The sequence below is a fragment of the Hipposideros armiger genome, unplaced genomic scaffold (genome assembly GCF_001890085.2).
Source record: "Hipposideros armiger isolate ML-2016 unplaced genomic scaffold, ASM189008v1 scaffold_795, whole genome shotgun sequence".
Taxonomy (NCBI): domain Eukaryota; kingdom Metazoa; phylum Chordata; class Mammalia; order Chiroptera; family Hipposideridae; genus Hipposideros; species Hipposideros armiger.
Window position 1 is genome coordinate 398386 of NW_017732145.1, and position 27268 is coordinate 425653.

The following is a 27268-nucleotide window of genomic DNA, read 5'->3' on the forward strand; positions in this document are numbered from 1 at the left end:
CAGTTGTTGATATATCTTCCCAATAAAGAAAAAGGCCTTCGCTGAAATTTGTTAATGGAAAACAGAAGACTACTCTCCAAGGCAGTTTAATTTTTAAAAAGGCTAATGTTCACTCAGACTTGTGATGAGTGAAACATTTGAGATGTTTATCAGGGAGGTTTTGAAAAGGAATAATATTTGCTTTGATCTCTAGGTGAGAAATGGTTCTTGAATGAAAAAAGGGGTATTGAAAAACATCAGTGTCCTTAAATTAAATCTTTTCTAGTGGGAATACGTCCTGGTATATTTTCAAAATCTGTTGTCTGGGGATTTTGCATGCAAATCAAAGAAATAACCAGAATGCAAAGAGTGGCATCTAAATTACATGTTTAAGTTAAACTCAAATTTACAATCTATAAAAAGATTCAATGAAAATTAAAATGATCTCTTACTTTGGAGAGGAAATATCAAAGGACAAATAACCAAGCTGTATACATGTAAGTGTTAAACATCAAAATTATCCAAATCAAATCTGAATAATCTTCAGTTAGGATTCAGCTACTGAAAAGTACACTGTTGAGCCTTTTTTTACACACTTCTGTTTTTTACAGAAAAAGAAATTTTTCATTGTTTTTAGCAAAATGATATAGCCTTAAAGAATACAAGCAATACTAAAAATTAAAGATGAGAAATTAAATTCTACCACTCTAAAATGATAATTTTTTATTATTTTTTAACTTATTTATTTTTTAAAGGTTTTTTTAATTGAGGAATTGGGGGATGGGAACAGCACTGGAGAATTGGGGGACGGGGAACAGACAAGTTGTTGTCCTTTTGTTCTTCAGTCTAGTTGTGGAGGACGTTGCTTCACTGGCCCAAGTTGACACCATCATTGCGACCTTCCCAGGTGAGGCAGATCAGTCACCGGCTTCTGGACGGCCGCTCATGCTAGCTGCTGGCTACATACGGTAGCCCATGGCAACCCACTGCAGCAGGGACTGCAGCCTACACCATTGTTGGCGACTCAGGGCAGCCCAGCTCCAGGTCGAGCTGTTGTTCAGCATCTTAGCTGTGGAGGGCAGTGTCACTGGCCCTCATATGTGGGATCCCAACCGGGGCCCTCTGGCATCCCAAGCCAGTTCTTAACCATCGCGCCTCTCGGCCGGCCCTGATTATGGAATTCTTGGTCTACAATTTGTTACCCAAGAATGTTGTAGACATCATTTTATTACATCTTACATTGAATATCATTGGAAATATCTGCTGCTGTCCTAATATTTTCCTTCTTATTAAGTAATTTTTGTGGGGACGAGAGGAGAGTCTGGAGAGTCCATAGTTTTACCAGGCCATGTCTTGACATTGACTATTCTGCATTAAATTTGTTTAAAACACAGTGTATTATTTAATGTTTAGATTCAGTTCTTTATCTGGGGGAATACTCTTATATTACAGATTTAAAATGCTCTTCTCTTGCATTCCTAGGTTCTCAACTTCATGGCTATGTTATCTTTATGCTGGATCCCCTCTATCTTGTTTCTATATTTGTTTTACTGTAATTATTTTAATTTCTTACATTTCAGAAAAAAATCAGCACTTACTATACAAACGTCAGTGTCACTTGATTTTAGTCAAATCAATTTTGTTTCTACCATTTCTAAATTATGTATTTTTATGTAATAGTGTAATTTCAATCTTCAATTTGAATTCTTAAGTTTGCAAAGGCTATTTTAATCTCATGTAGTTGTTACATTTCATTTTTGAGTTCATTTTTGCAGAATTCACATTCTCAATATTTTGTTTGATATCATGAAATTATTGTGAGGAATTCTATTCTGCTCCATGACTTATTTTTCTTTCATGTTAGACACTTAGTCTTTCTTGCTTTATTTTGCTCTTATTGGGAATTCTATTGAGGTGTTATATCTGCTCTGACAAAATGTGGTTGACGTGTTTACTCTCTTCCAACCATATCTGAGACCAGATAGTTTTTCTTTCAAAGCTGCATATTGAAGGCTATGCATTTGGTGTCTGTCCATTTGTCTATACCCTGAGGTAATGGTAGAGGAAGTGAAAGGGGGAAGCTAAGCTGCAGTAGTACATAGCCTTTATTAGGTATTTTTCTCCATGTGAAATTTTGAGAAATGTTTCATTCTGGGTTCACTTTATCTAACTTTGGGGGTGAGGATATGTATGATTTCCAAAGGGCCAACCTTTTGACTTTGGATCAGCCTTCTAATTCATTCCTTGTCTCCGGAATCTTTACCTCTACTCCATTTTACTCATGTGGATGATAATTCAGTTTGCCTCCATACAGATGAAGCCGTATTAATAGGATTACCAAGATTTGTGACTCAATAGTCTAGTTTATAGAGGCAGAATTAGTGCCAGCAAGCATTGCTCTCAGCAAATACACACCGGAAATCATGTGCCTGGTTTCTTTCCTCTATCTCTCCCTCTCCCTCTGTCTTCTTTTCATCTAAATCTAAATCTTCAGCTAAGTCTTTGTCTAAGTGCTCTCTTCCTCTCTGTCTTTCTTGCTACTTTTTGAAGATTATTATATTAGCCTATTTCCTTATCTGGATAACGTTTGTAAATTTTTTCTTTGTATGACCGCTTGTTGTTCATTTTGTTAGGTATCAGTGGAAAAAATTATAATATAACATTATGAGGATATTTCAGTCATTGTAACCCAGAACTTCCTTTTTATCCTTTAATCTATGCACATACATTGCCGAATAATTTTGCAAACACCACATATGATTTTTAATGATCATTATATTTCTGTGGCAAATATGCTGTATGGACTATGGCACTTCAAAAATATCTTGCGTTTTAAAGAGTCTTTATTAATGACAAAAAGTTTATCATAATGTAGTAGAACGATCCTTAAATATATCCCGGAATTTTTTTCCTCTGATTATTTTAGGTAAATAAAATGACTTTTGGGGAATTTTAGCATAGTAAATAGAAGTTACATTACACATATGATTTTCATGGAGACAATTTATCTTCTTTCTGATATTGTTGAGTGATTTACAAAAACATAAGTTATTTATGTCCATTGTGCAGTGAGCCAAGCTTTCTTTTCTTATGTGAGCAAAACATAAGCACATGTTTAAAGTCTCTTTATGAATTATTCATTTCAACTGTGATTATTATAATTCACGTAGTAGATTTTTAAGGCCTTGCACTTAAATCCAATGCTGACTTTGCCACTTCCTAAGTAAACTGACATTGACAATTTATATATCTTAAAAAAAACCCCAAAAACCCAAGAGATTTAAAAATACCAGGTATTTACAAACATGTCCTAATCATGAATGCCCAGATTGATCTAGCTATTTGGTTGTAGCCTTGAACTCTGTGTTAAAAAATCCTATGTGTACTTTGTGTGCTTTATTTTTATTTAGTACAGGCTCCACAGGTAAAATCACTTTTGTGAAGGGGTTCAGGAATCTTTAAATAACTAAATTCGTATACATTGAATCCATTAAGTTAACTTAACATCTGAAAAATAAAAGAAACATGATAATGGATCCCTGATTAAAATTCTCAAGTTATTTTATATAATTAGTAGCAAACTGTGTTAGTATATACCCAATTAACTTGTGTATCTCTAAAGACTACATAGATAAACACTTTATTTGTTGTCAGAAAGTGCATAAATGCCATCTGAAATCGTTTTCTTTCAGAGGTAAATTAATGCATTTTGATTTCATTAAACATTTTGATATAAAAATGCATTTTAGCATTTATATCAATGCCATCAGTGGCGTCATTTTAATAGTGTCCCTCTGTAAAAATGCTACATAAGCATAACTGTATTTTTAAAGTTCTAAGCATTTTTTTTTTCTTTAAAGAAAACCCTGTGGCTTTCAATGCTGTATGCTGTAACAATCCAGACTGTCAAAGACTGGAGAACTAATTTAGCTGGAAATGAATTAATACCATCCTCATCTCACATTAATTTTGTTAGAATTGTGTCTCGAGTAGAAAATGTTGGCGCTGAGTATGAAATAGTGAGTTACTTCCTTAGGCTCAATGGAGTAAAATGCCAGGAATGGAAACCATGTCACCTTTGTGACTGGAATATTAAATGATGAGCTATGTGCACAGATCAGTAGCAAAAATGTCCTCCATGCAGATCTAAGTAGCTTGGCCAAGTTCGGCTTTTAAATTCATCCCTGAAATAATGTATAGTTTGTATTGTGTAGATTGTAGAACCCAGATTTTTTTTTCTGTAGAAACTTTTATTCATTAGAGTATGTAATTTATTTTTACTCGTGAGTAAACTTTTAATCTTTTATGCAATCATGACAAGCCAAAGCAGAACAAATTATAATATATCTTTGTACAATAACATCTGACAGAAATTGCCCAGAGTAAATATAAAGAAAATGCATTTGGGAAAAAAGCAATTAGCTTATGTTATAATTGGAGATTTCATAACCTGTAATGTTTTCAAAAGATTTTAAAGCCTGATATTTCATAACCATAAGTTTGAAATAAACAAATGATTTCATTCATTTTATTGGCAAAACATTTAATAACATTTTTCATTCTGTAGTGATTGTTATTTTTCTGCATAAAGAAAACCCAACGGAGTTCATTGGAGAATATAGGAATTCTAAAATTCTGTCATACAGACAAAAGATGTGGGCAGTAAGGAAAACTAAAGTCTTAAATTTTTCTTATTGCTTTGAGTAAAAAAATGAACTGTAAAGGACGTGCTTTGTTAAGCATAGTTCTGTAAGGGGTGTAGCATCCCTTATCTGCTCATTCTGGGAGCTGTCTCAGTATTTGTCAGTTTGGGACCTACTGTTTCAGATATCTTCATTTAACACTAACAAGAGATTCTTCTAACGTGGACTTGCAAACTTCAACCTGAATGATGGGAGAAGGACTGAAATCACACATGCAATATAATGTTTACAATTTATTAGAGAGTTCACTGAAACATGAATAAGAATAACAGATTGCAAATATTATGGTTCTGATGTTTACCTTCAGTCAGAACCACGGAAGTGCTGAAATCCTTAACTACTTGTGTGCAAAGGGAATTTTCTTCAACTCTCTCCTCTGCAGACTTTTTATCTTAATTCATAATTCTGCACCACCTGCTCATTTCTTGCTGTGTTTGTTTTGTAGTGATCTACATAAGGATGACTACTTCTTCCCATCAAGCCATATTTGGGAGGTTTTCTGTTTTTGCTTGACCAAAGGACAGACTCTGTTAACTGTCCCTCTGTCGCATTTATTGTTTCTTCTCTTGGGCAATCTCTGCAGATCTCTAGCCATGATTGTTAGTTTTCTGAAAATAGTTTTCATCTATTTAGTTTGCATCTTTGCAAGTACAAAAGCTCAGATTTTAGACCTGTCTTGTGTGGTGCAGAATGGTGACCAGACTGTACAAACCTGCCCTCATCCTGGAAAAACATTTGGCTATGGAGAAGAGAGATGTCCTGCCTGTGCCAGCATTTTACAAATTTAGAGTCTTAACTGACAGATCTTATCCACCGCATATTAAACGTCATTCTCTCCAACTCTGAAGCTAGGGTACACTCCTCTCTGTGCTTTTGTTGCTTTGCCGTTCTTTGAACTTGACCCAGTTTCTGCCCTCCATTGCATCCTACTCCCCCGCCCTGGCTGCAGACCTCAGGATGTCTCCCAGCTATGTCTTCATCTGTCCTTCAGGGCAGGGATAGTCCAGGGGGTTTTCCAGGTCTTGCTGGACACTGTCCAGGACCCCACTTCCTGTACCTTGCTTTTTTTTTTTTTAAGATTTTTATTGGGGAATTGGGGGATGGGAACAGTGCTGGGGGATTGGGGGAAGGGGAACAGACAAGTTGCTGTCCTTTTGTTCATCAGTCTAGTTGTGGAGGACGTCGCTTCACTGGCCCAAGTTGGCACCATCATTGCGCTCTTCCTGGGCGAGGCAGATCAATCCCCAGCTTCTGGCCAGCTGCTCACTGTGGCTGCTGGCCACTCACGCTGGCTACTGGCTACACACTGTAGCCCATGGCAACCCACTGCAGCAGGGGCTGCAGCCTCTGTGTTGCCGGCAACTCATGGCAGCCCAGCTCCAGGTTGAGCTCTTGTTCAGCATATTAGCTGTGGAGGGCAGTGTCACTGGCCCTCAAATGTGGGATCCGAATTGGGGCCCTCTGGCGTCCCAAGCCAGTTCTTAACCAACGCGCCACTCAGCCTGCCCCTGTACCTTGCTCTTATATGTAACCTTCTCACCTCTCCTGGTCTTTGCCTAAGGAGCTAGACCCAGGCAAAAAAGCTTTGGTCTAGAAGGAAACTGCTTCCACACTTATTTTGACATAAAAGAGCATCCCTTGTGCCCAAGTCTTTTGCTGTGTGTTGCATTTTTAAATATTCCCTTTACGAAAGTTTGTTTTCTGTTTAACATATTTGTGCCTGCCTCTTAGTAGATATAAACTCTACTATCTTTGAACATCTACCACCGAGGTGATTGTAGACTAGGCTTTTTAAAAGACAATAAGGACTCTAATTTTAAATACCTGAAAATAGCAAATAAAGCTTTAATGTATAATGTCTTCAAATAGTTTCATGTCCACTCTCTGTATGAGAGTCTACCAGAATTTCAGTTTTGTTATTCATAAAATTAATTTCCAATACTCTAGGTAAAGAATTCTAATAGCAGCTGTAATTTCTAGTTTACAGTCTTTATATTATTAATGATTTTTTAAAAATAATGTATCAAGCTAAGTGTATCACTTTTCCCTCAGATGTTATAGATCGCTCTTCTATTTAAGATGATCAGACATTTTTATCCTTCAATATGCACCATTATTAAACAAAATAACAGCAACAGCATGTTAGAGCATGACTAACTTTTCAAAAAAATATAGAAAAATGATAGCATTATAATTTGTTGGCTTCATTGTACTGCCAAATATTAAGAATGTGGTGGATTAGTACCAATTCTACAATGTTTATGCAATTGAATAATATATCAATTTAGAACAATTTTCTTACATAGTAGACACATATTTAAGTTGCAATGCAAAATAAAATCTTAAAAATTAAGAAAATAACTGTTTATAATTAACAAAATTAAGGGAGAAGGTATCAATATTTATTGGGTAACTACTATACTATAAGACTGTTAGTCTCAAACTTTTTGGATTCAGAACTACTTTACACTCTTAAAAATGATTGAGGATTCCCAAATATTTTTTTGTTTATGTGGATCATATCTGCTAATTTAAATGAAACTGAGAAAAATTTAAAACGTGTTACTTCATTTAAAAATAAAGATAAATAAAATAATAAATCTATGACATTAACAAATAAAATCTTTTATGAAAAAATAACTGTATTTTCTGAAACAAACATAAATATTCATTTCAAATAACTGTATTTTTTGGTACTACCCTAAAACTCAATAAGTGACAGTTTCTTAAAAGTTGCTTACAATGTAGAATTGGAAGCCATATCAATACACATTGCATACCCATTACATCAAAATCAATTGTTCTGTTTTGCACTTCCAATTGACCTTTTACCTGTGCATAATTTTGACTTTGTGGACCCCTGAAAATGTCTTGGGTGCCCCAGGGAATTCCTGGACCACACTTTGAGAACCACTGTGCTCGTCATTGCTCCTGTAAAACAAAATGTGAGACAAAGTAAATCTAATATCCTCTGATTGCAGGTTATGAATCGACACTAATAAAATTTACGATGCTTAGACTTTATATATTCCAGCTGGCCTGGGTTTGCAGCCCAACTCTACCACTTACCAACTCTCAGACTAAAACATTCTGTGCTCTTCTCACCTCAGTATGCCAGTCATGCAAGTACACACGTGTAGTATTTCATTTTCAAAGAGACCGTATCAAGTTGAACTTCCCCAGTTTCCTTTTGGCCGGTCACTCAGGTTTGATTGAACCCCATCTTAAGGGGAAATTGGCCCAGCGTAATATTTAGACACGTGGACTCTTGGAGACAAATTTTCTCAGTTCAAACCCAGGTTATGCCCTGTTCTCCCTATGTGATCTTTAGAGTTCTCACACACTTTATGAAGTTGTGAGAGTTAAGTAAGGTGACATATGGTTAGGTCTTAGAACAGTGTCTGCATCTTATAAGGGTTAGATTAATGCATGTGATTTTTTCCTATCATCATCATCATTATCATTGCCACCACCTATCCTGCTGCCCCTGGGTACTATTGCTTTCCTAGGAGTGAGTCAGGCACTGCCCTGCCCTGACTCCCAACTGCAGGGGACTTATATGAAGCTCTCCAATTTGTCCTATGGAAAACCCCTCACTAGGTTTAAGAAGGAGGATGGACCCCATTCCAGCAACAGTTTTTCTTTAAGGGAGTGAACACCTACTATGACTCTTTGCAAATAAATGTCTTCACAAACCTCCTCCTTTCCAACTCTAACCATCTTGGATATCCTTGACCTATCCAAAAGTTATGACAATTGGTTTTCAACCATTTCTTCATGAAATCTGTCAGTGGGGATGTGTCACTCACTCACACTGGTGTCTGCTGTCCATCCTGTAGACACCATGAATAAAATAGGAACAGGAAGTGTCTCTCCCTGATAGTCCATTACACAAATAATAATTTAGGAAAAAGCAAAAGAGAACTAAGATACTGTGTGCTTATTGTACAGCAAGCAGTGTTATCTATTTACAAATATCATCTCCTTTAATCTTCACAGTGCTTCTGTGAAGAAGGTATTATCCCCATTTTATAGGGGTGAGCTCAGGGGTAACAAGGCTCAGCGAGGGGTACTGTGTTGCAAATCACAGAAAGTATCAATATGTGGCGGTGTCTTCCCAAGCGACCTTAGCTACATTTGCCCAGCTTTTATGTAGTAAGTTTCTCTCCCTCACTTTGTTTACTGTTGTTATCCTTCCTTTGCCGTCACAGCCACCACTTCTACTTCTGTTGGATAATTCATTTAGCATTTACCTGCATGTCTTGACATGACATGCTTGTATTGCTTCTTCTTAATTTTCAGTTTTAGGAATTATTTTTTTTAACTTTCTACTTCAGAAGATCAAGATTTGTGTCCCTTTTCTTTCCCCGGCACTGTCACACACATAGAATCTTCCCAGGTTAGTCAGTAGAATTATGTCATAATTTTGGTGCAGATAAGTATCACATTTTTACATTATTACTATTTAGGTGCTGGTCCCATCTATGATTACTTTTCCTTTTATGAACTATTTTTTGTCTTCCCTAAAGTTAATAATTATTATATTCTTCATTTCATTACAATCTTTATGTTGTAAGTTATGTGCATACTTACCACCATTTCAGTCTCAAAATGTTTTCCAGTTTTCTACATTTTCACACAAGGCATTCTGTAAGGGATGTACAAATAAAATAATCATTTTCTTTTCATTAACTATCACATGATATTTGCTACGTATTTGGATTTTCAGCGATATTAAGTATTCATAAATCCAACTTCATCAGTATAGATAAAAGAAATGGTCAGAGATATTCATTAAAAAATATAGTAATAAAATATTTCATTCTAAATTAATATTAATATAAACTTAATATTAAAAGTTAGTTATTGTTAAAGTTACCTTATACTTATAAAATAATACAGTCTATAGTGTTTCTTATTTTATATTAACTGCAGCAATTTTAAGGTAATTTAGAGTATGTTCACAATTAGGACAAATTTTAATGTCATTTCTGGGTAAAATGAATACATCTATTAAAATGATTATGAATCACAGTTACTAATATTCAATAAAATTTACAGTCCTTTTAGGCAAAATGTTATCAATTTACAGTCTCACGTACTTTAAAAATTGTTGTGTCTAAGTACATAAAAATTGTTTATTGATTAACACACTTAAGAAATATACACAAGGACACAAATTAAACTCTTAGCTATCTGGCTTAAATAGAGAATGGATTTTTCTGGTCAGCGGAGTTTTCCAAATGCCTGATGATTATTGCCTGTAAGTACAGAAATTAGCTTAACTTAGCCACTCCAAAACTGCATTACATTCAAATCTGTCTTCCTTAAAAGAGCTCAGGCTTTTTGAAAGCTCATAATGAACTTTAATTATCATTCCAGTGGTATTTGTAGTATAAAATGATGAGTGAATGGCATATGTCTTATACTAAATATTTCTAGATCTCTGTGCTGTTTGAATTGTGTCTTTTTCTTAATTAGATTTCCTTTTAGGCTTCCACAGTTCATTATAATTTAGTATGTCTTATGTTATCATCTCTTTTTCTTTCTTATAATTGGTTGCTTCTTTTCAGCTGTGGGTTTATACCATATAATTGAAATTATTTGATCAGGGTGACAACTAATAGTTTAGATATGAAGGGCTCTTGTGTGAATAAAGTGCACCAAGCTTCATGCATGGATTTTTAATATTTATTTGGACTGCCAAGAATATATTTACTACCTAATTTCTAGATATGGCTGTATCTACGTAAGTACAGTTAAGTTTCCCGCTGAAGTGATGTTAGCAACTGCTAGTTGCTAGTTGCTCCCCTGTATATTCTCTCCTTCTGCAACAATAGACCTTTTACCTTCAGCTCGGGGCTGTGACAGCAGGAAGGAGCAGATATGTGACTAAGTTCTGGGCACTGAAGTTGAGGGTCAATGTGCCATTTTCAGAACATGGCCTTAAAGGAAGCAATGTGGTTTTTTCTGCCACTCTCCATTCCTGGAATTTAGGACTCGCCCTTGGGTTAGAGAAGATAAGGGTCACATCCTAGGGATGGTGGAGCAGAAGGATGACAAGCCACTGAACCAAGCGCAAAATAAACTACTCCTCTGCTGTTCAACCCACTGTTATTTGGGGTCTAGCTTGTGTTTCTGCTCATTAATTCTAGTTACGTAGTATAATGAATAGTTAAATGTGTGATGATGGCATCTTCTGTGCTCAATGTACTGGCCAGTTCATTTGTTCTGGGAGCCCTTGGGTTCCATGAAAACCTTGGTAGATTTTATTTAAATCTCACCTATTCAGGCTCTGAGGTTTGAAGCATTACTATTCTAAAGATGGTTGTCTTTAAATTATTAATTTGTAAGATGATAAATAAACAAGTAGTGCCTGAATGAGGTGTTGATTAGAGCAGAACTGTATTTTGTCAGTCATCTTAGGCTCTGACTTCAACTGAAAACCTAAACAATATACCCTAAATTGTCATTATTTTGGCCAATTGAAGGAACAATGAAGTTGTCTGCCTTCTAAATGGTAGGCTCTTTTTCAGTCTGCAACGTTTTTGTCCTTCTGGTTTTAACTACCTCTTCTCCAAGTATACATTCAAAAAATAAAATAAAAATTCCAACACTAGCCTGAGTCTTGGTATAACTTCAGTTTATTGAGGAGTTTCAACTCCATCAGAGGTTTAAATATAATTTTTTTCTTTAGCCTTTCAATTGTCTTTAGACCCTTTCCTCACCACTAACAATATTGTTGGATAATGTTACTCACATTTCCTGTGAATTTGGTTATGAACAATTCAGGTAAAAGAATGAACTCAAACTTGGTCAAAATTTTATTTCCTGTCTTTCCCAAGCACAGGTCTGACCATGGCTGAGGGACCTGAGTGTGAGGGAAGGGAAATGTCACCTTTGCATGCTTCATTTCTCCAGGGTTCACCTTCTTAGACAGAGATTAAGAAGCTGGTTCTCCTGGGGGATAAATGCGTGCATGCTTTAGAGTGTCCTGCAGGGCTCTGCTAATGCTCAGCTCCCTGGTGTGAGAGTATGCGATCACTGGGGACCATGACCCCACAGCACTTTACCCCTCTTCCTAGCTGCAGGGGTCCCTTCATCTAGTGGGCAGCTTGTTCTCTTGGGTGCTCTACCAGCAGAAGGACTCACGTCCTCCATCTCCTCAGTGTCCTTTGGCTCATGGAAAATCACACATCTTCCCAGACCAAATGCTGGGCATATCGGTGGCCTAGTCATGTCCTCCATCTACCCTCTGTGCTGTCTCTCTCTAGTCCTGTTTTGCTCAAAGAGGCCTGAGTCAGATGAGTAATCTATTACCTAAGTGGATATTGAACCAGGCAACAGTATGGTCACCTTCTCCCTCCTTTCCCCCATGATGAGAAGAAGGGATTGCCTCTTACCAGAAATGTAAAGGTTTTCACAAGACATACAGATTCCCACTCTACCTGTGCTCTTCTCCCATCTATGATATTTACCAAATCTGTAATCTCTCACTTCTTAGAAATCAGTGGGTTGAACTCTGGCCCCAATTACAGGCACCTCTTTCAAAGGTGGGTTACTTAAAAATTCTCTGTGTCCAAGGTGGGCACTAGTCCCACTGAGCATGCTGTTACTTTTAGGGAGATGTTCATAGTGGGGACCTCATATCATTTATGCAGAGTAATATAGTTTTTAAGCCAAAACACAATATTGCCTTAAGCAATTATACAGTACTTAAAAGAAACATAGTATTTATTTCCCCTTGCTCCCAAATACCTATTTTGAAAAAGGTACAAAATTCTGCTATTTTTAGGTTTTATTTTGAACATCTAGTTAAGGGAATTGTCATAACTTTGATAACTATTATCTTACTCTGAGATGTTTTGAATAACTATCATAATACACATTTGTGCAATATTTCTGTGTAGGCATATGCCAAATGTGTGATGACATGCAGACTTGTAATACAATAACACAAACTCTGGGAAGGGTAGTAGGTAGTAACTGAGAAGTATTTTATATACTGAATATAACCCTGGAGACAAGGCTTGTAGAGAGTGTGTGTGTGTGTGTGTGTGTGTGTGTGTGTGTGTGTGTGTGTGTATGTGTAAACTTCATCTAGCATTCCATCTAGCTCTACTATTTTGTGCTTTAGTTTTGCTCATGCCTCTTCAAAGCAAAATGAATCCTTTCTGGAAGATCTCAATGAAACCAACGAGCTTAATTTCAAAGATTGCATCCTTCTCAGCAGTCAACTGGAAGCTAGAGTACATCAGAGACAAACTGAGTACAAGAGGCTTGCATTTCACTTATTCTGTATTTATCATTGTGATTACTAATTTCACCTAATTTTTACCTGCTAAGTATAGGAAAATGAAGAATAAGGCCCTTAAATTCATAATCACTTCAGAAATATAAATAGTCTATAGTTGATATACATGGTTATTTATAGACTTATAAATTTATGACTAAAATCATAGTTAAAATTATTTAGAGAGATTTTTCTGCAGTAGAAAATTTAAGGAATATTTTTAGTTGTTTTGAGTATACCAAATACATCGTTCAAATTTACAGTGATAATTTTATCTGTAGAAGCTTAAATTTTCTAAAGCAGAAAAGCTGGGAGAGAAATCATGCAAGAGAATCAAAGATCAATTTGAACATTTATGATGTAAAGAATAAAAGCTGACAGTATGACAGACCTAGTAAACAATATGTGTATAATCAAACCACTTAGATCATTCAACTCATAAATACAAAATAAAAGCAAAAGCAGTATTCCCAAGATAAACAAAATAAGGAAATAAATCTATGTGTTGAATTTATTTAAAATTCTGAAATCATTGTTTCCCACAGAAAAATCACCCAGATTTTGAAATCCAGCCTTATTTGGATAACTTTAAATAAAAGGCAAAATTCTTGAACTGTGGAAGACAAACTCATCTTCCTTAACACAGTTGTCAACCTAATTTTCACTATATGCTCGATGTCTGAAACCAATGGTGTCATTTCCTTAATTTCCCCCTCAGGAATAACCATTAAATGCACTGCCACATAGATATTATAGATGAATTTTAGGGCATTGTCTCTGGAAGAAACCTTAGAGCTCATTTAGTTGAGGAGTCACGGATTGGTGGCTCACAGGCAGCATTCAAAGACAGTTGACCTTGGCCTATTCAGTATTTTAAACATTTGGAAATTTGGCATAGAAATTTTAATTTTCAGCTTCTTTTGAAAAATTAGAATCAGTTTGAAAATAACACTGGGCTTGTTTAGCCATCAGTTAAAGTGGAATGAACAACTGAATCCCCCAGAGGGGGCGTGTTTTCCCCAGCTCCAGCATCCCTTTTGTCTTGCGATAGTATGCTCTATTATTTGGTACATTTAACCCCCCAAAAACATTTGTTTTTTTTTACCCCTGATCTAGCACGCCTTTTATAGGTGAAAACATGGAGGTCTTAATTATCTCCTAAGTTTTCTAAACAAAACAATGTAATGGTTGGAAGTATGGTCTCTGGAATCAGTGTGTATGGGTTCAAACCCCAGCTCAGCAACTTATCAGCTCTGTGACCTTGAACAAGTTACTGAAATTTCTGGTATCCTCATCTCAAGTAAGGGGTAAAATAGTACCTGCCTCATTGGGTTTTGTGAAGCTGGATCAATAAATATGTGTGGTGTGCTTAGAATTGTGTCTGGCAAATTTTACCTTTCGAGTGTTTGCTCTGTCTATGAAACCACTCTATAGAAGTCAAAGCTCAGAGTTGCCTGCTCAGAGGATGAGTCCATCTATGGCCAGGCACCAAATTCAGGTATTGCCTATATGGTCCTGTCCATTGAATTCTCCCTCTTGGTCAGTCTTATTCCAGTTCTGAGAATTTGAAGGCAGGTATGTGAAGCTTTGGTGTATGGATCTTTCACAGCTCTTGGGCAATGTGGTCTTGAATATGAAATTAGTACTAAAGTTGGTGGAAAAGCCAGTCCCATATATCAGATCAAAGACAAAAGTAGTCAAGAAGAATTAAGTAGCATTCCTTTTTCTTTTTTTTTTTAAGGTTTTATTGGGGAATTGGTGGAGGGGAACAGCATTGGCGAATCTGGGAAGGGGAACAGACAAGTTGCTGTCCTTTTTGTTCTTCAGTCTGGTTGCGGAGGATGTTGCTTCACTGGCCCATGTTGGCATTATCATTGCGCTCTTCCTGAGTGAGGCAGTCACTCGCCGGCCATTGAACGGCCACTCACGCGAGGCTCATAGCAGCTCACGAAAGCGCACGCCAGCTGCTGACCAGCCCCATTGCAGCCTACACCATTGCCAATGACTCACGGCAGCCCAGCTCCCGATCCAGCTGTTGTTCACCCTCTTGGCTGTAGAGGGTGCAGCATCACTGGCCCTCATGTGGGATCCGAACCACGGCCCTGCTGTTCAGAGCTGGCGTCCCAACCCAACTCTTAACCAACCTGCCACTCAGCCGGCTCTTAAGCAGCATTCTTATGAATAGCTTTACTTCTTTAAGTAAGAAATTGTGGAGATATAAAAGTCATTTATGTTTTCCACATTCAATTGTCAATTGCAAGGTGGAGGAAGAATTTCATTTTTTCCATTTTTATGCATAATTAATATTAGCATTTTGAAAAGCTAGAAACAGATCAATTATTTAGGCAGGAAAAGAATGAGGCAGGAAGAATGGCACTCAATCCCTTTCAAAATATCCTTTCACTTGATTTGGTGATTTCCAGTGGTCTCTTTCAGCATTGTATTGATTGTATTGGGGAGAAAAAAAAAGTTCTTTTTTTCCCCTGAGTGTTCATATAATCAATGTCACACTTAATAAAGAATAACTCCATGTGATTTTGAATGAGCATTGATAGCAGATCATAAGCATTTCTCTGTTGAAAAGGTTGTTTGTGACAGAGTTTTAAAATATGTTCCCTAATATCCTTTTCTATATTTTGTATTTGGGGTTGACTACCTGAACATAAGCCTGGAGGCTCTGTTCCTCTAAAGACAATTCTTTCTTTTTTAAGTAAATAATAAATACTAAGAAAGCTCTTTACAGGTATTATTCACTGTCAGAAAGTGCTTAAATGCCTTTCATATAAAAGGAAATATTTTGTGTTCAACAGATATATATATTGAACATATGTCAAACTCATCAACGTGGGAACCCTATTACCCTCCAATCAAATTAAATTTGTTTTATCACCCTAAAATCTATCTAGAAGCAAGACAGAACATTTTTATGGAGTGAATAATAGTTCACTGGCATTAAGTCTATTCTTTTCACATATGTTTCTTCATAAGATCATCTCTGATGCTTAAACTTGCACTGAGGTTTTATATAACAAATTATTTTTCACTGATTATAAGTGACTTTTATGATTTTTTATTAAATTTTATAAATTCATTTTCTCTTACTGTATCTTTTATGTGAGTATTAATATAATGTATCCATATGTGTGAGGCTCTGATAATTGAATAGCGGTCAGAAGGACTACTGTAATTCAGATAGGGCAATATTTACAGCATTTGCAGCAGCCAGTGACTCCAGCCAGGCACAGGAAATGAGAACTTCTTTGATGATAAGTCTGGGCCAGTCTTAGGTAATATTTGTTTGCTTCTGAAAATACTGTGCAATGACTGAATACCTGTTATTTATTTTATATAATACAATAGCTAAATTGTTACAGGAAAAAAGAAAATATAGGGAAAGTGAAGATAATTATATATGATTTAAATAGAAGAAACAACTAAGAAAATCCCTTTTTTTAAAAAAGATTTTTTATTGGGGAACTGGGGGGATGGGAACAGTGCTGGGGAATTGGGGGAAGGGGAACAGACAAGTTGCTGTCATTTTGTTCTTCAATCTAGTTGTGGAGGACGTTGCTTCACTGGCCCAAGTTGGCACCATCATTGTGCTCTTCCCGGGCAAGGCAGATCAGTCGCCGGCTTCTGGACGGCTGCTCACGGCGGCTGCTGGCCGCTCATGCTGGCTGCTGGCTACATACGGTAGCCCATGGCAACCCACTGCAGCAGGGGTTGCAGCCTACGCCATCGCCGGTGGCTCACAGCAGCCCAGCTCCAGGTTGAGCTGTTGTTCAGCATCTTAGCTGTGGAGGGCAGTGTCACTGGCCCTCATATGTGGGATCCGAACCGGGGCCCTCTGGCGTCCCAAGCCAGTTCTTAACCATCGCACTACTCAGCCGGCTCAAGAAAATCATTTTTTAAAAGGAAACGTATGAGAAGAGAAAGCAAGAAATAGAAGAGTGAACAATCAATTTGTTGGATTGAAAAAGTCAGATAATCATATTTTTTAAGCTTCATCTTTCTTTAATTTCCTTAAGTAAGAACATTATTATAGTCTCCAGATTAGGTTTTGCCACTGTTTTCTGTTTGGTGTGTACTATACACCAAAAAGTTTGGTCAAATGCCTTTGAGAATGAGTTTTTTATTAATCCTGTGATTTATTGTACCTTATTATTTTAATTAAGGATGTTATTTTTGAAATTGCTTAGTCATAAAAACTGTAGTGCAAGCTAGTTTTATGGCTTATGTGCTTGTATTTGCTCTCACATGTGACCCAAAATATGGCTTCAAATGGACTTCCCAGTGCTTAGAGCTCTGAACAGGAAAGATGCAGTGGTTCAACGTCAGTGGCCCATGTGGAGACACCTCCACAAGTTCTAAGGCCTTAATTCAAATTCCAGTGTATATTATTGTTGCTTGAGCAAGCTCAAACATTCTAGGACTGTTTTACCAGAAAAAGGAAAGAAAAAGAAAGAAGTTAGCAGAGAGAAATGTTTTGAGTATTTGCAAGTATGGACTCATAAAATGTACTTACTAAAGGGCTCTAGATTGATCTTTCTCCAGTTTCCCCAAACCCCATCATTCCTCTATGTCCTTAGCTACTGGAAGACATGCTGACCTTCACAAAACAGTACTGCTGAACATCAAAAGAACCCAGATCGCTGTTTATAAATTAAGAGTTTGCAATTACTAATATTGTGACACATTTTTCAAGATGTCCTAAAATATATGCTATTAATATGTAATATGACAAGTGTGTTAGCTATGCATAATTTTGAACCAGTCATTGCAAAGAAAATGGGTGAAAATCATTTCTCAACAGCAGGTGAACATTTTCTACTTTGAGATTTTCTACTTTTAGGTTTTGCTACTTTCTGTAAAATTATAGTTTGGATTATGGCCATATTTTATGTTTTTTTGGTTTTTTTTTCCTTCTCTGAAACCTAATGAAAATCCCCTGGATGTAATGTTATTAGCTCCTGGAGAAGAAATAACTGAGGATATATATATATATATATATATATATATATATATATATATATATATATATATATAATAACAGATGTGATTGCTGTAAGTGATAAGATAGGAGTCAGTGCATTAGCAATAGGATTAAATAAGGAAAGGTGAGAAATGGCAAGTAAAGACTCTGCTTGCCCTGAGGGGAATTTCACGATAAACCAATGCCTTCAATTGTTACTTTCAATAACACGCAAGTAATAATATATCAGCTTCAACCTTAAATTACTGACTATGAATTCCAACAGTGAAAAGTATAAGCTTCCATTAGAAGATCTTTCTTCACCAAAGAAGTAATATTAATAAAATATTCACTCTTGGGGGGAAATGAGAAGGAAAGTAAAATTATGATAACTTCATTATACTAGGAATTTGTATTAAATATTAAAAATGCTTATATTACATTCCTTTAAAGGTAATTCAGTATGTTTTGAAGGACATTTTTATTTTACAAAAATTTAGCATGTCTTCTCTCTTTTTTCCAGATTAGCTAACATAAATCAGAAAATCCTAAATATTACATGAAAGCTCTAAACTTATATTGGTTGTTGAATAGTATAATTATAATAATTCAATACTAAAGATCTCTGGATGCTCATATTCCATACATCACAGTAGGTACTGACTCTGAATTTTAACTTTTAGGAATGCTGGCTATGTATATTTCTTATACCAGGTGACACTGTTGATAGTAATTAGATTTTCTAATATGATGTGATAATATTCCCTATAATAAATGCTACTATTTATAAGTGTGATTTTTGACAACCATAACAATATATGACTTCACATAAATATCACTACTGTGTCTTTTTTTAAAAGATGATCTTCTGGGAAATAACATGTTATTCTCTCATGATTTATTATTGCATTTCCAGGTAACACCTCAAGTTTCTAGGCTTGACTCTTGTGTCTATAAATTCTTTAAAACTATGAGGTATGAATTATGGACTATGAATTGTAAACTGTAGAATTTTAAATATACCTTTTAAAATTCCTACCTCAAGGAGCATTTGGTCCAGATAACGCCCTGGCCTTTTAGAACATTAATAATAAATCAAGTCTTCTCTGTTCTCTGAATTAGCTTTATATGAATCAATGCATTAAGCTTCATATTTAGGCAAACTTGAAAATGCTCTTTATATACCTTAAACAAAAGCCATATGATTTTAGGAATATTAAGAAGGCCAATATTAATATTTTACTAACTCAAATGTATAGCACAAGATCCTACTAGACTTCCATATGTGAAATTTAAATAAAGACAATTCTTAACAGTGATAACTGTGTATTAAGCAACTATTAGTAACTTTCATGGAATTTTCAACTGAATTCTTCATTAATCACTCCATCTGTGAATGTGCCTTCATAACTTTGTGATCATGATTCACATCATATATTTTTTGTGGTGTTTACTCTTTAGAAATCTGAATTTAAAGGGTCTTGAGCAATTATGATGATGACCAAATGTCATATTATGTGGAGCAAAAGTATAAGCTAAAAGCAGTGTTGGTTCCACAATGCCTAACGGTGCAAGTTAAAACCGGTCCATTAGGATAAATGTCCATGGTGTAGATAGCAGGCACTTCTTATTCCTTCAGAGATTTGGTGATGACCCACTTCAAGTATCAGTGGATGTGTAGAAATGAAGTGTTTTCTGTTACATCTTGTTTTTCTCCAAAGCAGAACCATAAAGAGATCACGAGTCTTAACTCTCATTCTTATCAGCACTTGCACAAATCAGCTGATACATTTGCTAGAGTTAAATGGGAAACTTGAAAGTGAGCCATTGCACATAAAACAAGTGGTTTCCCCAAGCTAATGGCACAGCCCTAATAGTGCATCTTGCAACAAATGCGGAAGTCCACTTAGAACTATAAGAAATAGCTCAATTCAATTACCAGGCACACTTCCTCTTCCTGATGTATGCCTATCATTTATTAAGATTTTACTTTGTTTCAATCTTTGTGCTGACACAACATTTCTATGAAGATACAGTATTATTATTGCCACTTTAAGGATTAAGAAGACTGAGTATTTTACTGAAGCTTACAAGAGGGTAGGATTTGAGTCCATGCTTTCTGGGTTCCAAAGTGTTAGAGTATTTTAAATGTTAACTATGTTGATACTATTTTAATCACATTATAAATAAAAACAAATCACCTCACATCAAGTAAATGCTTTTGATGTTAAGATGTGGAAAATTTTTGGAGAATATTTTATTAGACAAGCAATTTTAATTTTTTTATAAAAATTCAAATGGGAAGAATGAAAAAAAAGCAAACTTATTAATGTGTACCAGTTTGCTCAGTAAAATTGCAAATGCTGTTATTGTGCAGACACTTTTTGTTAAAATTAATTTGTTAATGTTTTCTATTCAGTGCTAAAGCATATACTAGATTGAAGCTAGTGTCAGTTATTTTAGGTACACACTTTTTAAATTTTATATTTGAAACTTATTTTCATTCATATTTAATTTAATAAACAACTATGTAATCTTAATTTTTAAAATATGAACCATTAATTTGTTCATTCAGTGAATAAATGTACATTGTGTGTATCAGACATTGAGCTTAGAGATTGAATGAACCAGACAGACAGCCTCTGCCCTCAAGGAGCTTCCTGCCTGGTGATTCCTGTCTAGTACTATGTACATACACAAGATAATTCCAACTAGAAAGATACCAAATGGAAGAATGAATTGTTGTTTTGTGAAGGACTCCCTATATGAACTATGTGTTGGTAAGCTCTGCAGAGATGCCTTTGTGAGTTCTGAAACTGAGCTGTATCAGCCTATACCAAAGGATGTTCAGGCTTTGATAAATAGACCCATCTTAACTCATAAGAGAAAGATATAGAAATCAAAGCAATATTTTATTAATTTCTGAAAGGTGACATTAGGTAATGCTTCATAGGAAGTGCCTGGGACTTGAAATTATTACTGAAAGGTTTGGGTGACTATATAATCATAAAGAAGGGATTTAGATGCTGTCAACAGATGGATACTTAATTTTTCTTGGTACACATTTAAGTCACTCTTGATATTTTTACTTTCTTTTGCTAAGGTTATTAATAAAATATCCATTAATGATGTAATAGTTTACCTCTATATTTCTCTTCAGAAGCATTCAGATAGATAAATGTATGTGTAAATTAATAGTTGGGTATAATGAGATTATTGGGCTTTTGTTAATCTTCAGTTGCTGTAGTTCTTTTGTTCCTAGGCATTGTTAGGCTGTACCCAAATTTAACCTTTAGGTGGCAGCATTTGAAAATGATTATGTATTGAAATTTGCCACCATTTAGAAAAATATGATGAAGAGCAATACATATGTTCAAAATAAAGGATTTAAGATTTAACATACTTTTTATTGAGATTCAGCACAATTTTCTGTCAAGCTATAGCACAGTCTCATAATTTGGAAAGTTTAAAAGTACTTTCCTATCCACATAAGACTACTTTATTCCCGTAAAAAGTCCATCATCTTTTTTGCTGATGTTTGTTCATTGCTTATGCTTTCATTGAAATATCCATCTTCCAAATGGATATTTCTAATGGATATTCGGGGGACCTTTGTCCCCCGAATATCCCAGATTTTAATGAACCTTGGTTAGTTAGACTTAACTGAAAATTCCTCTGAAGTATTGAAGATAAAAAAGACATCTTCCTCCTTGCAATTCATTGGTTTAAAAAGTACTTTACATTGATATACAGTAAGAAATGAAAGGGGAGAATACATTTTAAAACTAATTTATATCAAAAGTTGTAGTTAATAATCCATCTTAGTTGCTGACTAGATAGGCATCAGAAAAAGTAAATTTTGTTGAGTAATTGACCGCTCAATTGATCTGATATCTCCAATCTGTTTTCCTTTTCAAAAATAAGAGTCAAGTAATTTTGTTTCACTGTTCAAGTACCTAATCAAGATGAGGCCATACGTAAATAATTTCATTAAGAGATGAAGTAGTAAGTAGAATCAGTGATATTTAGTTGTATTTGAACATTTAATTTTTAAATGATGTCACCTTTTCCACAGTGATTATAATTCTTACTGTAGATAAACTCTCATTATATAAACACCCCAAATTTATTTCTTTTATTTTTCTCTATTTAGATTTTAATATATTCAAGAAATTCAGGGTAACTTTTTATGAACTAGTTCTTTTTTCCCTTGATCTTTGTGCTTTATTTTTTATTCTCATTTAAGTTCAAAAGATTTTGTTAAGTGCTTATTTTATTACAAGAGAGACATACACTCTCAAATAATTAAAGCCAAGCACATATATATATATATATGCACATATATATGTAATTTAGAAGATTGAATAATGTTTATCTGTTTATTTTGTCTGTTTAAAAAATTTATATAAATTTGCTGAGAGTGAAGTATTTGCAGTGATGTCCATTGATTGTTGGCAAAACTATTTAAAATTTTTCTCGTTACCCAGTAATTATTTATAAAAATTATAGACATAATCCACACAATAGAAAATACTTCAAATTGTAGGTTTCCATTTCCATGCTATTTATATTAATGAAAATTTGTAAGGTACCTAAAGATCCAAATATGGGATAATGGATAATTTGTTAATTTATGTTGTGAGATATGTACAATCTTGATGAATGCAGGATGCAAAAGTATATAGGGTGTGTGACAATTTTAGCTTTTGTCAGGATTCTTTCATTTGTATGAGTTAATCAAAATGGCTTATGCAAGAGAAGGGATTTATTGACTCAAGTGAAATTTCCAGGGGCTTGAATGACTGGACCCATGTGCTCAAAGTAATGTAGGAAATCTGATTCTCTATCTCTCTTCTCTGTTTTCCCTTTGCTTGGCTTCATTCTCAGTAAATCCCTTCCAAAGATGGTAAAGAAGGTTCCCACCATTCCTGACCTGCCTCCCTGGCAGAAAAAAGCATAATGGGCATCTTTCCAGTGACCTCAGTGAAAGTTCCAGGAAGGGCTTTCACTGTTTCAGCCTAAGTTACATCCTCACCCCTGAGCTTGTTGTCATTGTGCATGCAGAAATAGGCTCTGATTGGATGGGCCCCCGCAAGAGGACAGAATTAGCATTAGCCTCATCCAAACCACATGGACTAAAGCAGGAGTGAATGTGACTCTCCAGAGGAAATATGAGAATCTTTACAAGAACAATGAGATACACACACACACACACACACACACACACACACACACACATACACATATCAAAAATATGTATACACATTTTAAGAAAGGAAAAAGCTATTAAAATTATACTCAATGTATGCTGATAACAAAAGATGAATACAGGTCACATTTGACTTCTGCAATTACAAGAGGTGCTCGTAGTGGTTGGCATCAGCACCAGACACTTCTGATTACAGGACCATGGTGGAAATAGAAATAAGATGGGTGAATTAACTGTTCTTGAATCTCCCTATGATCACATAGCCAGTACATAAGTCAAATATTGATGACTAAAGCCAGTTATAGGAGCAAGCCAATTAACTGAAATCAAACGTGAGTACAATACAGCACACATTTCTCCCCTTTTTTTCCGAATTACGGTTGACTTCAATATTATTTTATATTAGTTTCAGGTTTACAGCATAGTAGTTAGACATTTACGTATAATTTACAAAGTGATCCCTGCCAACTAGTCTAGTACCCACCTGACACCATTCATAGCCATTACAATATTATTGACTGTATTCCCAATGCTGTACTTACAGTGCACATTTTTGTATGTAATACTATATTACTACAAATTCTAAACTTATGCTACTATCTATAAAATTGCTTTATTATCAAACCTTTGTAACAATTATCATAACGAAAGGCACAGCTCAGATTATTTTAAAAGGTGTCTCATAGAAGAATTCTAGGCAAAAATAATTTTAAAGGGAAGTGATGTCAGTGGCAAGAATCCTCTAAACTGGGATGATTTAAGATAGAATGTTCAAATTTCCCCTGGATATGCTTTACTTGTAATTATTATATAGCTATAATGTTTGGTATAAAACTCAGTTTCTTATTCAGCAAGACAGGGGTATAATAATGCACTGCCTATTTTTTAGTGCTTTTTTTTGTTTGTTTCAGGTGTACATAGCACCGTAATAGACATTTAAACCCCACATAAAGTGATAACACACCCCTCAAACTACTACCCCTCTGACACGAAGACAGTGATGGTGTTTGCTTTGTTTAATCCTGTTTAACTATGTTGGCACATAGTAGGTGCTTAGTGTATGTTGAATGGGTGAACTATGCTCAGTTCAGTATATATTTCCAGAGTGACCATCGGTGTGCAAGACACTGTTCTGCGCAGCACAAAGATGACTAAGACACTTTCTTTTTCTTCATGTAGCTTTCCATGTAGTATGTATAAGTATTAGGGGATGGCACGACACAAATCCTACTATAAGGCAGCCTTATAGGGGCAAAAAAGAGTCACTCATGAAGAAATGGTTATGGGGATGTTGTCTCAGATATTAGAGATCAGCTCTCTTGGAGATTAGAATTCACTGTGGAACATTTTGATTAGTGTTTTGGAAGGTAGATCTCTTTTAATAGATTTAATTAGCTTTTTTGATAAATGAATAAAATATAGTTTTGTTTCCATTATGCTTGTGTTTCAGTTAAAAATAGTAAAAATGATTATCATATCCGGCTAAAATAGCCCTCCCGGTCTTTAATGGTCATACACGGGTATGGGACCAGCCTGTTCCATGTTTCTGACCTTCCTGCCAGTCTGGAGGTGGCTTCTTCTGCATGTCCTTAGTTGAAAGGCTTCCGTTCAGCCTGATTTTACGTGATTCTCAATAATGGTTATTTTGTAGATTAGTTGTAATTTTGATGTGGTTGTGAGAGACGGTAAACAGCGTTTACCTACTGCACCATGTTGGTTATCCCTGCACTGCCTTTTATAAAGATGAAGTGAAAAGTGATTTCAGCACAGAAGCTCACATTGACCATTTTCAGTTTATGGTCATGATATAAATAACAGTTTCGTGATAAAGATTATCAAAATTATCAGACTTATTGTTTAAGAGTTTTTGAAAACTAAATATATACAGAGGGTGCCAAAAAATGTATACACATTTTAAGAAAGGAAAAAAACTATTAAAATTGTAATACTCAATATATACTGACAACAAAAGATGAATACAAGTCATGTATATACATTTTTTGGCACCCCTGGTATATGTGTGTATTTATTTAAGGACAGAGTAAAAGTGGGTTTCAGTATATTCTTTAAAATAAACCTATCAGGACTTTTTTAGACACATCTAAATTAAACCCCTTAATTTTCTTGTAATTGACTTGTTTACATTGAATAAAGTCAAGATTAAAGGGTAGTAAATGGGGTGGAAGAGTGTGGCGTGGGAAGGAGGGAGGGAGAGAATGGGGATGTGAACACAAGTAGATGTTCCTCTTTCTTAATGGCCTAGGTGTTCAGTGGCTGGCTTTCTTGTCATCAAAATTTTTGTTTCTATGAATCTGCTATTTCCAAATTTTAAAAGAGCCTAGAATAAAAAGCCTTTGATTTTCTGAAGTCCTTTATGTATATAGGTATTGAAAAAATGTTAGCAGAATGAGAGAATTAATCATCATTTCAATGTGCATCTTTTCTGAGGTCAAACTGCGATCAGGCCTGGATGCAAATTTTCTCTCATGTGCTGTCCAAGTCATTTCAGGACACTGGTTGATCTTTATGTTCAATAAAATTCAGGACAAATGAGCCAAAGCAGATATTGAGGATTTTCATTCTCCACTGGCACTTTGACCCTGGTCAATTGTACTCAAAGCATGTCTGTGTGACAGCCTAACAAATTGTGAGATGCAAACCAATTTCAATAAAATGAGATTCTGTGTGTCATTACACCTTCATAATAGTAGCTAGGTATGAACAGACTGCTTGAAACTGTATAAAGCAGAGAGATTTCTAAACCAGGTGATGCTGTTATATTATCAGAAGGTTTGGTATGCCAAGATCTGGACCTTTGATTTCTAGTTTAGTTTAGCGCAGCCACTACCTTGGATAAGGGTAGGTATCATGGTGCACTGCATGATAGCTCAGCATCCTGTGATGTCGAATCAAAAGGACAGGCTGCCCACCTGGTAATAACTCCTGCAGGTAAAGCCAGGAATGGCAGTAAGTTGTAGTGTCAAAGACAGCCAGTGTCTTCTGTTCCACATGAATAGCATCCTGTTTCCTATAGAATTACATAATGTTATCACGTTAACGAAGGACATGTAAGTGACTTTTTTTTCTTAAGTGTAAAAATGCTTACACAGTCGAACCTTCTATTGCATTTTATTCTCTTTTGCTGCCCCACCCTCCCAAATCATCCTTATCCACTCCATTTCAGAACACTTTTTTTCAAGCTGGCTAGATACCCTGTGAATCCTGAGGCAACCATGAAGCTGTCCCAGTTCATACTACCGTGTAAATAAATACCAAATTGGTGTTCCCCAAAGGATTTGTATTCTATATGGAAGACATTTAATGAGGACACCAGAAGGAACTTTGCGATTCAAATGTAGCATAGGGCATTTTTCCACAGAACACTTATAGGAAAAAAGAAAATCAAAAGAGTTATATCATCCCTTCCTGCAACAAATTAATATAATTCACTTGTATATTCTACAAATATCAGTTGCCTATAATATTCTAGGCATTTTTTTATCGTAAAAATATAGTCCTTAAAAAAAAGACCAATTGAAAATTCAGCACTATCTGTATCAATTTTGAGACATAAAAAGTGAGTGAAAAAAATAAAATATACCTTTTTGGTTTTTCTCTTTATTTCTTTTTAATTAAACTTTTAATGATTGGAAAATATGAACAGAAACAATTTTTCCCTCTCCCCCGGGGGCATGCCACACACTAGAAGGGCTAATAGGATGGTGCATACTGCATGGTGAGTGGATCTGGGGCAAGTACATGAACGCTGCTGTGACACCAGTTTTTAAACAACCATTCTTCTTAAAATCATGTAAAAGGAATTTAAAAGTGCTTGTTGATTTCATTTTATTTCTTTTTACATTTTTAGTGTCAAATCCAAAATGTTATGACTGATAAGACACACATTTCCTCCTCGCTATCTTCTCTCTGTGTTGCAGGGGGGATGATCTCTCTTAATAACCAAACTGCTTATTATGTCCACCTTCTACTTTTTAGTCATTTTCTGCCCTTTGTTCTTTTTTTTTTTTTTTTTTAAGATTTGTATTGGGGGATTGGGGGATGGGAACAACACTGAGGAATTGGGGGAAGAGGAACAGACAGACAAGTTGCTG

General features: G+C 35.4%; 1 protein-coding gene across 3 annotated transcripts in view; it reads left to right on the forward strand.

Moving 5' to 3' along the window:
* The window catches only part of LOC109374140 (adhesion G protein-coupled receptor B3), a 409286-nt gene that overhangs the window by 201196 nt on the left and 180822 nt on the right, over positions 1 to 27268 (forward strand). The gene's annotated exons all lie outside the window — the stretch shown is intronic.